Source organism: Triturus cristatus, chromosome 7 (assembly GCF_964204655.1).
Source record: "Triturus cristatus chromosome 7, aTriCri1.1, whole genome shotgun sequence".
Taxonomy (NCBI): Eukaryota; Metazoa; Chordata; class Amphibia; order Caudata; family Salamandridae; genus Triturus; species Triturus cristatus.
The window spans coordinates 621,864,710-621,879,012 of NC_140590.1; positions in this window are offsets into that span (position 1 = coordinate 621,864,710).

Consider the following 14,303-nt stretch of genomic DNA (forward strand, 5'->3'; position numbering starts at 1 on the left):
AACCATCCCCCACCAATAGAACCGTCAATGTATCTGAACTGACGCCAGTCGTACCATTGAAACCCTTATCGGCCCAGAGACCGAGACTCTGGCAGAGCCAGTCCCATCCTCATTCCCAATGAACCAGAGCCAGATTGGCGCGGATACCGGCGCCGACAGAACCCTAACGTCCTAGATTGGTTCTTCAGCCTTATTCTCAAGGACTAGGAATGGAGGAAGATTGGGAGGGATTGCTGGACCCTTTATAAGACCAGCCTTATCAGTACATGGACTGGCACGAGAAATTGGGTGAGGCTAGCAGACTGGATACCTACATGTTTCTTCTGTAATGCTTTAACAGCAGCAAGTTTCCAGTCCATAGGTACTTCTGCAATGGCTATTGAGTTTATGATATTATTAATCACAGGATTCACAATGTCCACGATGGCATGGAGAATGGCAGGAGTCAAAAGAAAAGCCTGATTTGCGCAGTAAGATTGCTTTTCAGGACACAGCTAAGCGGATGCTATGAAAGGCTTGAAGGGAGGATCCTGAATGGGAGGGGTCCAACTCTAAATAATGTATAGACAAAGGGGTAGACCTGAACTCGCTTTGAATGTTCTGGATTTTTTCTTCAAAATAAGAAGCTATTTGATTGTATAGGATCTGTGAGGGAGATATCCTTATCTAAGACTTTCAGTTGTAGGAATGATTTAACAATTGTGAAGATAGATTTTTGATCATGTTGGGCTTCTGTTATTTGCTTAGAAAAATAATCCTTTTTAGCTAACTCAATCTATGAATGGAATGTATTTAGGGACACTCTAAATTGCACAAGATCTTCAGTCTTGTAGGCTCTTCTCCACCTCGCTCCAACTGCTTACAGTGAAGATGGATATCTGCTAATGCCTGCGTGTACTAAGGGGCTGAGGAATCTGTTTCCTCTTTATTTGAACTATTGGTGCTAGTTTCTCACTGACCTGGGTAATCCAGGCCTTGAAACCTTTGGCATCCTCCATAGTGTTTTGCCTACAAAATGGGCGTGAAGGCTGATGCAAGTCTTGGCAGCTCGTGGTCAGGCATCAGCTTGGCCCATTTACGAGTCATTAGCCGGGTTGGCGCTGAGGGGGTAGGATGAGAGCTGATTCTCTGCGGATTGATGCTGAACGGGATCAGCATATGGTCTGACTACGCCTGCTGGATAGGTGAATCAAGTGTAAGTGTTGGAAGATTAGAACGGATGCCATCCAGAGTCTGTCCTGCCGAATGTGTGGGAATGCTTACAACTGATGAAGCCCAAAAGTGTCTAGAGTGTCCGACAAATTAACTATTTCAGGTTCATTACTACATTTAAAGTGGAGATTGAAGTCTCCAAACATGGTGAAAATTAGAATACCACAGAATCTGTGGGGTCAAGGCATCACCTAAGGACTCTAAAAAACAGGAGCTGGGGCCAGGAGGTCGATAGATAAGCCCCCTGCAATTAAGAGGGAAGACCTGAGCTTAAAACGGAAATCGAGGCTTTCTGCTTCTTTCAGATGGACTAAATCGAAGTTTAGACATTGAGAGCAATCTAAATAGATGATAGCTAGCCCGCCTCCACAGGACTTTGTTCTATCCTGTCTACAAATAGTATAGCCTAAAGATAGGGCCTGGACAATATCAGGATTGCACTTTTCCTTCAGCCATGATTCGATGATCAAAAGAAAATCAAGCTGCAAGTCAATAATCAAGTCATGAATTTCTCGGGCCTGTTTGCACTGGGAACGGGTGTTAATAAGCCCCCCACATAGTGGTTTTGCTAATGATCTGTCATTAAGCGTGATAGCTGTTCCGCGAGAGAGCCAAGCACATTTCTACAGTTTAGGCAAGTCAAAGGGCCTTTCATTTGGCTCGGAGCAAGCCAAATGCCACAATGCTTAGAAGTAGTATTTAATGCTCTTAGAAATGCCGATGTCAGAAATATGTGGCTGAGTTTGGGCAGCGTGGCTGGCGCTGACCGCGTTCTGGATGTGGACAGGCGCAGACGGGTTTGCCTCTGGCGCGCCCGCTGCACGCGTAGAAGAGGGGAAAAAAACTAGGGGAACTGTGGGCAGAGAATCAGAGGGCGGGAATAACCCATGGATTGAGTCAGTGGGCGGGGTCAGAGGTGTGGCAGAAAGAGCAAAATATGTATTTGTTTCCCATTTCACTAACCGGTTACAGCCTATTACGTTATTTAATTTAATCAATGGATACACATGCTTATTTAAGGTTTAATATTAGTTATTGACATTAAAATACATTCAAAAGGTGGGACAAGTTTCCAATCACAGAATGACCCAAATATCGTTAAAAGTGGAATCGCAAGCCATTTGTCTCTCAGCCATGGAGTTTCTGTCATCAGCACTTCTCCCTTTTTTCCACAATAGCAGTTCAAACATCAATGGCAAAATATCCAAGTTTGCTAATGTTTTCCACATAATTATGGCTTTCCCATATTGGCCACATAATACATCATGTGCTGCATAATCTGACAATTTTGACTAATAAATTGTTTATAGCTCAAACGGATCAAAAGTTACAAACAAATATAACTTGTGCTTCTGTTAAGTCGATGTCTGTGAAATGGAACAAGGGAACCCTGTAAGTCGGAAGGGACCAAGGGTAGCAGTATATTACTAGAAACAGCAGTCCCTATTATGGACGGTATTAGCCTATAACCACAAAACTGAAATCAGCATCGAGTGTATTGTTGTCCCAATGGACCTTATTACATTTATTTACTAATTCGATAAACAAGAACGAACATACACTAAAGTGAGCAACAAGTGAAAGGGTTCTGGAAATCAAAAGATTTCCTGACCTCAGGCATATAGTGGTAAGGTGACTTTTCAGTGATCAAAATTACAGTAGTCACGATAGAAAACACATCTTGTACTCCACAATAATATTTTTTTTTAAATTGAGTCGGAGATAAGATGTTGTTGTCGACGATGTTTAAATCTAAATGCCTGAGAGGTAGCTTTAATAAGGCAAAGGGTTAGGGTGAGAGGGAGGGAGAGAGAGATGGAGGGGAGAAAGAGAGGATGGAAGGAAGAAATTGAGAGATGTTAAGGAAGGCTAAGGGATATATACCAGTATTCTCGAAACGAGTGCTAGTAGAGGATTTAAAATTGTGAAAAAATTGAATGAGACTATATACACCAGTCGGTACACTCGTGCAACCTTGTCAATCCCAGAAGGAATTTGGGAGAAGTTAAAGGAAGGCTAAGGGGTGTATGCCAGGGTTCTCAAGATGAGTGCTTAATGGAAGATTTAGGGAAAGTGAGGTAAACTATGTACACCAATTAGCACGCTTGTGCAACCTTATTACTCCTTGTATAGTTATATGCGGGGGTGTTAGTATGCCGATCTGGAGACGTCATGCTTCTTAAGTCATGCATTAACCAAAACTAGTGAGGGTAAACGTAGTCTGTTGGAGACTTACTGTGGGTCTGAGCTGTAGACCGCACGTCAGGTATGATAGAGGAATAATGTTCAGTAAAGCTGGGGCCACAGTAGCAGGGACTGGGGGCAAAGCCCCGCCCGTGGACCCTGGTCTGCACGGGGGCATATGATGAAGACTGAAAGAAAGTGTGATAAATTACATAAAGGTAGGAGGGCCTCCCTGTCAGGGCCGAGGAACCATGCGGAGCGGCCAAGGCTTACCTCTCTCCGTTTTTAGGTCTCGCCTGAGCCAGCGCTTCTAGCGCTGCTCTGGTGAGAGTTTTAGTAAGCGGGTTTTGGAAGTGCTAACCTAGTGGCTTTTCAGGCCTCCAGCTTGCGTTTGCAATGTCGTGCACGCGCACAGCTGCTATCCTGGTTTCTATCATCCCTCGCATGGCAGGCTTTCCTCCCCCTCTCTCACCCGCTCCTTGGCATGGCAGGCTTTCCTCCCCCTCTCTCACCCGCTCCTCCCCCTCCCTTACTGCACGGAAGTTTCATTTTTAGCAAAGATCTGCATGGGTTGGTTCTGAGAATCTGCTTCTGGGCGAGGTGTGAGTTCTTCAAGAACTGGTAACTGCTAATGGAGGGTGCGTTACAGAGAGGCCTGCTGCTTGATGTTTTGGACTTTTGCGTGGCTAACAATAGTGCAGAAGGTGCAGTGGCACCTGGGTTTTAGGGAGACCTTGGAATCCCCATTAAAGCTGTATTTCAGCACCTCAGACGTTGGAGCGAGAGGCATTGTTTGTTTTCATTCTCTTTGCTAAGCCACATGTGTTTTTGTGAGACCACGCCAGATGCAGATCGTTTGCATGTATGCTGGCCTGCTAATGAATGCGGGCCTGTTCGTTTCAGTAAAAGGTGCGTCACGTTAAACGGTGGTGAAACCAGGCCTCCAGACAGATCGCATGAAGGGTCCTTTTAGCTGCCCTCCAAATGCGTCTTAAGAAATGGCTGCTTTATAACGTGAGGTCTTTGGTGGTTCGGTGAAGCCAGCATTGTTCGGTGGGGGCGTGCTCAATTGGTATGGTAACGTCGGTGCGTTATGTGCATTGTTGTGAGACCAGCCTGCCTTTACAGTGGGCGTGTTCAGGGAGACGAGCTCTGGATGCTGGTGATGATGGAGTGTGTCCCACAGCCACGCCAGTCATGCTGCCATTGGACAGCCTCCTCCCCCGGCGTGGCCAGGCCTCCTTACAATGGCTTGTTTACTCTTCGCGCTGCTTCTCTCGGTGGAACAGACTCTTCCCTGCCAGATCTGGTTTACACCACTCCTGGAGCCTGTTTGCGAAGATTGCGCACAAATGCAGCTTTTTTAGGGCGCCAGAGTGGCGTAAATCGCTTATGGTCAAAACTTTTCTGATCTGCAAGCTTATCAAGTGATATCTTATTGAATATTACCTGGTAAGCATTTCTTAATTTCAGCAGACATAAAAATAGCGAAACACATTTACCCTTCGTGTAAATCCTATTATGCCACATACCTACGAAACAAATGGACTGCGCAGGAGCATCTCATAAATCCAATTTATTCTCAACACAATTGAAACAAGCATTGGCATAGCCAATAGGTCTCGCCTTTGGGACCTTATAAGTGTTTAGCCATGCAACAGTTGATGTGGTTGAACCAATGATATTGTGTTGCATAACTAAATACTTATAAGGTCCCAAAGGCGAAACCTATTGGCTATGCCAATGCTTGTTGATAGTTGGAGCGGTAATTCCACCCAAAGTGCTCAAGGACTAGGGGCTCACAATGGAGCGCGGTAAAGGGAAGGGAGACGAATGGCCGGTAAGCTGCTGGAATAGCAATCTGCTGTAATTGTGAGCAACTAAAATTCTAGGCGCTGCCGCTTACCTGTGGCGATGTCGCGGATCGGGTCGTGACTGTGAGCACAACTGAAGCATATGCTGTGTGAAAAGGAATACGGACGTGATTGCCTAGGTGCGCATGCATGCACCTGATACAAACTGGATCGCCACGCATATCGCGTGCCGGTACGTTTTAGGTGCCATGTTTCGAGTAGGGATTAGCCGTTGTACATTGAAGGGATGTATTGAGTGTGAATTATCGGCATAGTTCAAAAGGGAGTAGAAAGGGGACAGCATAGAGATTTGGTTAGAAGGACACATTCAGTTGCAGGCAATAATTAACTGTAAATTGGAAGCAATGTTACTGATATGAACAGAGAATGTGTCTGCATGTTGGGCAATCCGTTACAGTTAAGAAATATGCAGAATCTATAAAGCTGGATAGTTACAGTTTCAATAGAGGATGCTGACAGAGAAGTGCATATTGGCCTACAGTTTAAAATGAATATTGCATGTCAAATAAAATCTTGTACTGTGCATAATTATAGGTGACGAAAAACATGAAGCACAGTGTTATTATAGTGTTGCAGTAGATTTTTATTTTGTTATCTAAAATTCGAGAGAGACCTTAATCAACTGACACTAGGCCACTATCGCTGCGGAGGTTGCAGTGTCTGTAACCTTACTATTGAAAGCAAAAAATTTGTCTTTGGGAATATTTATGTATCTTAATCACATTTCTCCAACTGTAACAGCTATAATGTTGTATATGCAATCACTTGCCCATGTAACTTAATTTATTTTGGGCAGATGACACAGAAAATCAGAATTCGAGTCTGCCAGCACCGGAGCAGCATACGGTGCCTAACGGCAAATGCACCCTTGGTTGAACATTTTACAAACCTAGGGCATACGGAGGATGACTTTAAATGGCAAGTAATCAATGTGGTCCATCCGTCTCCTAGAAGCTCTGACAATAGCAGTATCCTGAACAAGGAGGAACTAAAAAGGATTTTACGGACTGAAAGTCTCCATACCGGACTGAACCGTGTGGAGGACTGGACAAATCTGATATGATTAATTGCTTTCATGGACCGCGTAGTACACACATAATGAACTTGTAATTCTTATTTTTCCATTTGTCCCAGTTTTTCTTACATACCGCTGGATGCTGCTATACTTCTTGACCCATGATATGGTTTCAGTTCTGATACATATACTGTATAATTTAGTTGATTAAGGTCTCTATTCCGAATTTTAGATGACAAAATACGAATCTACTCCAACACTATAATAACACTGTGCTTCATGTTTTTCGTCACCTATAATTATGCACAGCACACGATTTTATTTGACTGGGCTGTGCTTAAGTCTTTCTAAATATAGCCAGTGGATAATCGCTATGGAATTAAGTCTAACTCTTGCTTTTGACCCAGCGAAGTTGTTGTAGAATAGATGTTATATGAACTCAACAAGAACTCGTCTTTGCTCTTTTGGCATCATTCTGAAGTTCATGGAGTTGTATTTCTGGACTGCCCTTCCACAGAGCACTGGAAGAATATTCATACACCCAGTTAAACTACTTTCAAGCATTGACAAATTCCTCTAAAACATGTTTGCAAAGAGTGGGACAGGAAACAGCTGGATCTTTTTTCTGGAAGAAATATATCAATCAGGCTTTTCAACAGCTTTAGGAGTGAAAGAATTTCACGTTATTGTTGCTATATGAGACTCTTGAATTGTTATTATTTTTTTTTCTTTTTTTATTTTGGAGCCATGTTTTATTTTGCCTTTCTTTCAATGCAGGAACTTACTCTGTGTGCACATCCATAGACTCACACCACCTCTTCCTAATACTACCTGGCCCCCCCCCCCCTATATGTCCATAGTTCCCTACTCTTACCACACATTATGCGTCCACTTCCCGAGGTCTCCTTCCAGTACCACTGAGCATTTCTGTGCTGTTTGCCATTTCACACTTATCTAACCTGCTCCTCCATGAACATCTGTATATGCTTACTCATCTACACACACACACCACCATTTCCTCCATGATCTCACACCAATATAGCATAAAAACTATGTGGTCAATTCACAAATGCATTCATGAATAGGTGAAGTAGTACTACTTCACATACTCTTAAATGTATTTGTGATTCAAGCCCAAAACAACTAGAAATGAAATATAATAGGAATAACCATGTGCAGTTAGTACAAATAGAAAGGAATGTTATCTCTTTGCACTTGTATGAATAGGGAGGTTGACATTTTGGGGCCAATTCCAGTGCTTAATTTGTGCCGGTGCTTTCTGGTGCTCAGCACTGGCACTTATTTCACAGGGCCGGGTCTATTGAATCTGAGGACACGTTGTGACTGCCAATGCTTGATGGGTGCTTAGGTACACTGTATATTTCATGGTCCATTTTCAATCTCTTGCATTCCACAGTATTGTCTCTGCCTCGGAAGGGAAGCAGAACATTGGTGGTTACTTTCAGTGAGATTGAGAGGGAAAGAAAAGTTCTGCTGCCCCGGTCACTGCACTGTGCATATTTGAGCCAAGCTCACTGACGAGGGAGAGAAGAGAGCATTGCAACATAAGGCCCCACAGTGCGGGGGAGGGGGGCAGGTCACCTAGGCCCTCTCAGCCTGTATTGTGCATGGCAAATTGATACAATTTGCATCCGCTGCTGCCGGGCTGGATTCTGTTTTTTCAGGAACTGAAATGTATCTATTTCGTGAGACAGGAGGCCCAAGCTTTTTTTCTCCAGGAGTGGTGGTGGCCTGGCCTCCCTAGTGTGTGGTTGAACTGAAGCTACAACTTAGCTTCACGTACAGCTCTGTGTACCAGCCTCTACTCCAAACTAACGAGCTGTGCTGTGCTTGTAAAGCATATGGCCTGACCTTCAGTCGCTCTTTCCATCGGCAGTGCACTCAGAGGTGCTGCAAGGGCCTGTGTTCTGCCTTCCTGTTTTTAAATCAGGTAAATCAAAGTAGCGACAACTCCGTCCTGCTGGCCTCATGTTTTTTAATTTCATGTTTCTTGACTCTGTGTTGCCAACTTTATCAGAGAAAAGTACTGATCATCTCTTCATGTTTTAACATTCTGCAAGGGCCTGGACAGGATTCTTACATAAAACTTCATATAAAAAGTTCTCTACTAATTCTAACATGGGCTTTCTGTCTTTGTTTACGTTAATGACTAGTTGGGGTCAGTAGAACACATTTCTGCATCTGGAGAAGTAGATGTTCAGGCCACACTATTGTTTTCCACTTTTGGTGGTATTTGGTTTCCAGCTCACTAGTACTCACATTGAAATCAATGAAAGCTTGACATAGCACCTCAAAGATTAAACTGTATGTCTTGTGTTATGAATGCTATGCCTGAATCACAGCAGCAAGAACATGAACTTGCTAAACTATGATACTTGAATGATGGCGCGTGGCATTTTCTTACACACTGCTCACCTGCAGCAAGGGCATTAGCCACCCTAGCTATCTTACCAGAAGAGCAAAGACCTGCTTCATACAAACCAGTTGCTGCAATGGGCACTTTAACCCTTTGAGCTAGTCATCTACAGATTTATTTATGTAAAACATTGTACTGCTTGAAGAGGACAGCCGAAAGGTTGCATGTTTGAATCTCATTGTGGTAGCACAGCCTTTCATGCTTCTACGATCGATAAATGTGATTTTGGCAGTTGGATAATAATTTTAAAAAAACTATCATTTACACTGCCACTCAACTGTGGTACTGATTGCTACGTAAAAGAAAAAGTAGTGCCAGTGTGTGTCTTACCTATGAATATTTGTATTATGATTGGTTTGTTTTAGCCCATTCGCAGCTTTGAAATTTACGAACCTGGGAACTAATGCTGGCTCTTGATACAACTTGATTAAATTCTGTTTTCCTGCCCTGGTCAGCTGTGTCACTGTATCTCTGATCTAATATCTAACGAAGATTGTAGTGCTAGAAACTGGCTAGCCTCAGAAGTACTATATTAATTCACATTGTGTTGCCAATAGTGTAGGCTCTTTTATATTGCCAGCTTATAACAGATAGCAGCACATGGGTGTTAGTAATAGATGCTTTTGTTCTTCATATAATGCAGCACCACTGATGCCTAGTAAATATCTTGTCACTATACAAAGGCTAATTCACTGGCACATTCAGTGTGTGGACTGGGGTCTGGAGTGGGGCCCACTCGGGAGCAGTTCAGGGTGTGAGGAGCACGGGGTATAAAGGGATATAGCGGACAGTGCCTGGCCTAAGACAGTGGAGGGGTGAAACCACAGAAGGGTTCCAAGGGTTGGGAGAGCAGCACAAGTCGGATATGAGGTCAAAGAGCAACGCAGGATAAAGGAGGGTTGTAGAGCAGTACGTTTAAACAACAGGTGTTAGAGTGCTTACCATGTGTGCTCATGATGGGCCTTTGTTACTCTACTTTGAGCTCAGGGACATAAATCTAAATCTCGGTGTGGCCACCCAGTCTTTCATCTTTCTGAGGTCGCAATGATTGGTGCCTTTGAGTTAGATAACATTTTTTATGTGGTGTCAAGAACCTCTCTGGTGAGTCTGTGCTTTACAACATACATAGTGTGGTAAGGACATAGAAATGTATTTTAATATTTTGTTTATCAAAGTCTTTGCAATATTAAACTGACATTATTCCCTCTGTCCCTCTTTGACTCAGTACCTTTCATACCCATATCCATTTCCTTGACCTCCTTTCTTTCCTTTGTATCATCTTTTTCCTTTGCTTTTTCTCTTCCTCAGCACCTCCAGCCATGCTTCCATTTTTCTTTCCATTCTTGCTTTCTTACATACTCATTCTTTCCCCATTCTTTCTCCCTTGGTACATTATTTCCTTCTTCCTTCATTCGTTCCTTACTTTCTTTTTTCCTGCTCCTTTCTTAATCACTTCTTTAATTTCTTCATTTCATATCCTCAACCCTACCTTCTGATTTTCTTCCTCCTTCCTTCTTTCAATTCATCCATCACACATCATTCACTTCCTTTCTCTATTCCTTCATTTCTTCCTTACATTCTTTTCTCCTTTTTTAATCCATAACAATTTCCTCACTCCAGTACTCCCCTTCCTGCCTTCATTTGTTTCTGCCTTCTGTAATGTATTCCTCCCTTCCTTCAACTCTTCCTTTCTTTTAAGCAGCACAGTACAAGCATATTTTCTTTAGTTTGCAAACTTGCCTCAGGTCCTCAAAAGACCTTTCCAAAAGCTGCATTTTGAGACGTACACACATTCTCCAACTTGAGTTCTCTTTCGAGTTGTTGTCCATATGTTATATTATATTATGTTATATTGATTTACATAGTGCACTAATCACCCGAGAGGCTATCCAGGTGCTTGGGTAGGTGTGTGGTCCCAGAGGTGCTTTTATGAAGAGCCAGGTCTTCAGCTTCTTGAAGAACTCAAGAAGTGAGGAGGTGGCTCTGATGTGTTGAGGCTTGTGGATGTGGGTGGAGCCATTAAGGGAGGTGGGTGGGGGCCAGTGGAGGAAGTATGTGGAGCCGAAGAGGTGGGTGTGGCCTCCTAAAAAATGTTAGCACCTGCACTTAATATTTTACAAATTAAGCACTGGCCAATTCACAAAAGTAAGTGAAATGGTGCTCCTGCAGTACTACTTTGTATACTTAGAAATGCCTTTCTGAATTGGCCACTATATGGTTTGACCAAACATTTGAAAACTACTGAAAAATCAAGTGTGTCTGCTTTGTGTTTTTCTTCAAAACTGGTTAAAGCTTTAACAAAGGAGAATGAAACAGAATAAAATAAAAGATATAAGGAAGCTCTGACCGCGGTTTTAAAAATTGCTGAAACTCGGAGTGTGCTGTTGCATAAAAAAGAATAAAATGGTTGGTAAACAGGAGATAAAAAAACATTAAAACATACAAAAATGGGGAGGAGCCAAGATGGCGACCGGGACGGCAGCGTAGACTCCCGGCTCCGTGAACCTCCGCATCCCGCACGGATATCCTGCACGAGATCCTTAACCTGTGCTACGCGGTCGTGTTTCTGAAGGAGAGTGGCACCCGACTGCGTGACTCCGAGGTTTCTGGCTGCGGTATCGCCGGAGAAACGAGCATTTGAACTTTGCGGCCTGTGCTGCCCTGGAGCCGGGACCTCAGGTGGACGCCGTGGCCGGGTGGCAGTTCAACAACAGCGGCCTGTTGTGACTGGGCGGAGGCGGTCCGCCGGAGCGGTGCCAAACTCGGCCTACATTTCGTCGTGGTCGTTTCTACTTTCAAGTGTAGCGGTCCGAGTGCATGCCCGTGGGGGCAATTCTCAGATCCTCCGGTGGCTGCCCCTGCCTTTGATGGTGAGCTGCCCGGCTGCCGCCCGTATCCTGCCCTGATCATTGCGGGCCGCCCCTGGCTTTTTACGGGAGCGGGTCCGTAGTGGGGACGACTGTTGCCCGTGACCACGCAACGGATAACTTTTCGCCTGCCCCCGGAACCCGGTCACCAGCGACGTGGCCATCGAGACGCTTGTCCCAGGGTCCCGGCCCCGGTGAGGGTCGGGCATACTTGGCGGCCATCTTGTTGCGATGAAGCCTACCATCCTGTCCGCTGGGTCGCAGCGGGCTTGTGAGAGTGCGACTTTTGGGAGTGTGGCGGCGCGATCGCAGAGAGCTGTGCTGGGGTACGGCGACCTCCTCGAGGCCCTTGGTGCTCTTCACTCCTCCTTGATTCATGGTGTCCGGGTCTTGGGGAGTAAGCTCGACGGTGTGGCGTCGGCGTTGGGGCAATGGCGGCCCGCCTGTCCGCACGTACGTAGGGACTACCCACACTGCGCACAGGAGGACACTTTGGCGGCCACCCCTGAGGTTGGTGCACGGCTGGACACTCAGGCCAGTATGCTACAGTGTGTTCGTCCAGCTGAGGGCCTGATCTGTCCCGGAGGCATTAGACCTGAGTGGGATGTGGTAGCCTCGTCCCGTACGTGCCCTCCTGCGACCCAGGGACAACTCCAGCAACTATTGTCTGCTTTGGCTGCTTCTGCCTTCCTGGACCTTGAGTGCAGTGCATATCCTGGGGCAGCACTGGGAAGCCTGTTTCTCCACGCTGCGGACTGTGTTGATGCTCAGAGACTTCCACCCCATCTGTGTGCGTCGCTTCTCGGACGTTTTTGGACAATCCTCTACCTTGTAACGTCGGATATGGTGCTGGGTCGAGGGGTAGGCATGGGCAGAATTCCAAAGAGTGGTCAGGGATAAGGCTGATCCTTCAGGGGTGGTCATCTAGTGGACGGGCGGGCTCAGGGGTTGCGTGCTCTCCTGGCATAGCTAACAGCATAATAGGTGCATAGTGCTCCCCATCTTTCTTGAGAAGATCGCTTTTGTGCTGTTTATTGTTCACTTTGGGGGAAACTTACCGTGCGGGAGGGAGAAGCCGGGGGTATGTTTTGAAGGCCCTCCTCCAGTTTATTAATACTTTCTCCACCCCCCGTCTGGTGGGGTTCTTTTCCTACTTCTTTTTCCCTCTTCTCCTATATTTCGGGTCTGGTTCCAGGGCGACAGGCACACTGCTGGGGGGGGGGCCGTACTCATCTGCAGAGGTGCAGGGTGGGGGGTTGGGGGAGGGGATTCTTTCGTCTTTTATCTCTTTTTCCATGGCCTCCTTTTTCTTCTCTGATTCTTTTTGTTTTTCTTTTTCTGGGATCAGCGTGATACACCTCCTTTGCTATGACTCGTTGCCGCTCCATGTGTACCACAATTTCCGGGGTGCTCTCCGGGAGTTCTGGCGGGGGACTGCAGGCGCAACTGCTTATGATACTCTTCCTCATCCTGATGTTCTTGTGTTTGCGCTATTGACCTAATAGATTGCTGTAAATCGTTTACGTCTATTACTCTGCATACCTGGAATTGCTGTTTGAAAATTGTCTGGCACCTGATCCTTCTGCTTCGTTTCATTATAAAACGAAAACCTTTTTCTCCTGGTGCCCTACCTACGCTGTTCACAGTAATAGTATCACGACTCTGCTCCCCGATGTGCTGCCTGTGTTTACACTTGCCCTTCTTTTTGCTCTGATTGCTTAGCGGCCGGCCCCGGGGGGTTGTAGGCCCATACTTGTTCTCTATTGAACTGTCAATAAAGGTTTTCAAAAAAAAAAAAAAAAACATACAAAAATGTGTTTTTATTTTTAAGGCCAATCTATGTATCTTTATGAAAATTATGGATCACTCACCAACATATCGAAACCTGTAAAACATTGTGTAGAGGCGATATTTGTCGTGTTCAAAAGAGGTGGCCCACTAGATCACATTATCATTGAAACCTTCCCTTCTGCTTGGACTATCTATTGATTACAATTAGATACACAAAAATATTCCCGTTTCCATCAGTGGCCTTTGAAAAGCATAGACTGTTCATAGACTACAAATATCATGACTGTTTCTAAAGACAGGTAAAGAATGTTTCACATATCACTCTATTCATCACCAAAGTACATTCCCACATCAAAACTATATGTCAAAATCATAGCTTGTGGCCTTCTTCAGAATATCCTAGTGTATAACTGAGAGGTTTCTGTAAATTGAGATTAATTGTAGATATTTTCAGATCGCTTTCAGATGCAGATGGCTCTTTTGGATTTTGAATTAATATGTTTATTTTGGCTACACTATCAAGAATGTACTGTTACCCAAAATTACAATACAAAAATACATTTCTAATGACAGCGAAATACACTACTACAATCGTAGATGTTCCAACCGCTCATTTCACAACATTTTCTCCCTGGCATTCAACAACTCAAATGGAGACAGACACTTAAAAAACATAGCAGTGCCTCATCTATGGCATGTAGTGTCTATGACAATTTCACTGCCGAGTAAAAAATACTCTGTACCCTTTATCTAAGAAGCAGTTTAAGGTGATTTAGTTTGCCGAGCTGTGTTTCAATATAGACATTCAGCAATTAATTCCTAATTAACTTGAATCTAGCAAGGTAAAAACAATTGAGACAAGTAACACAGGGGCTTGTATCCTTTCTGCTATTTAATTTGTCAATGAAAACTTTATTAATTTT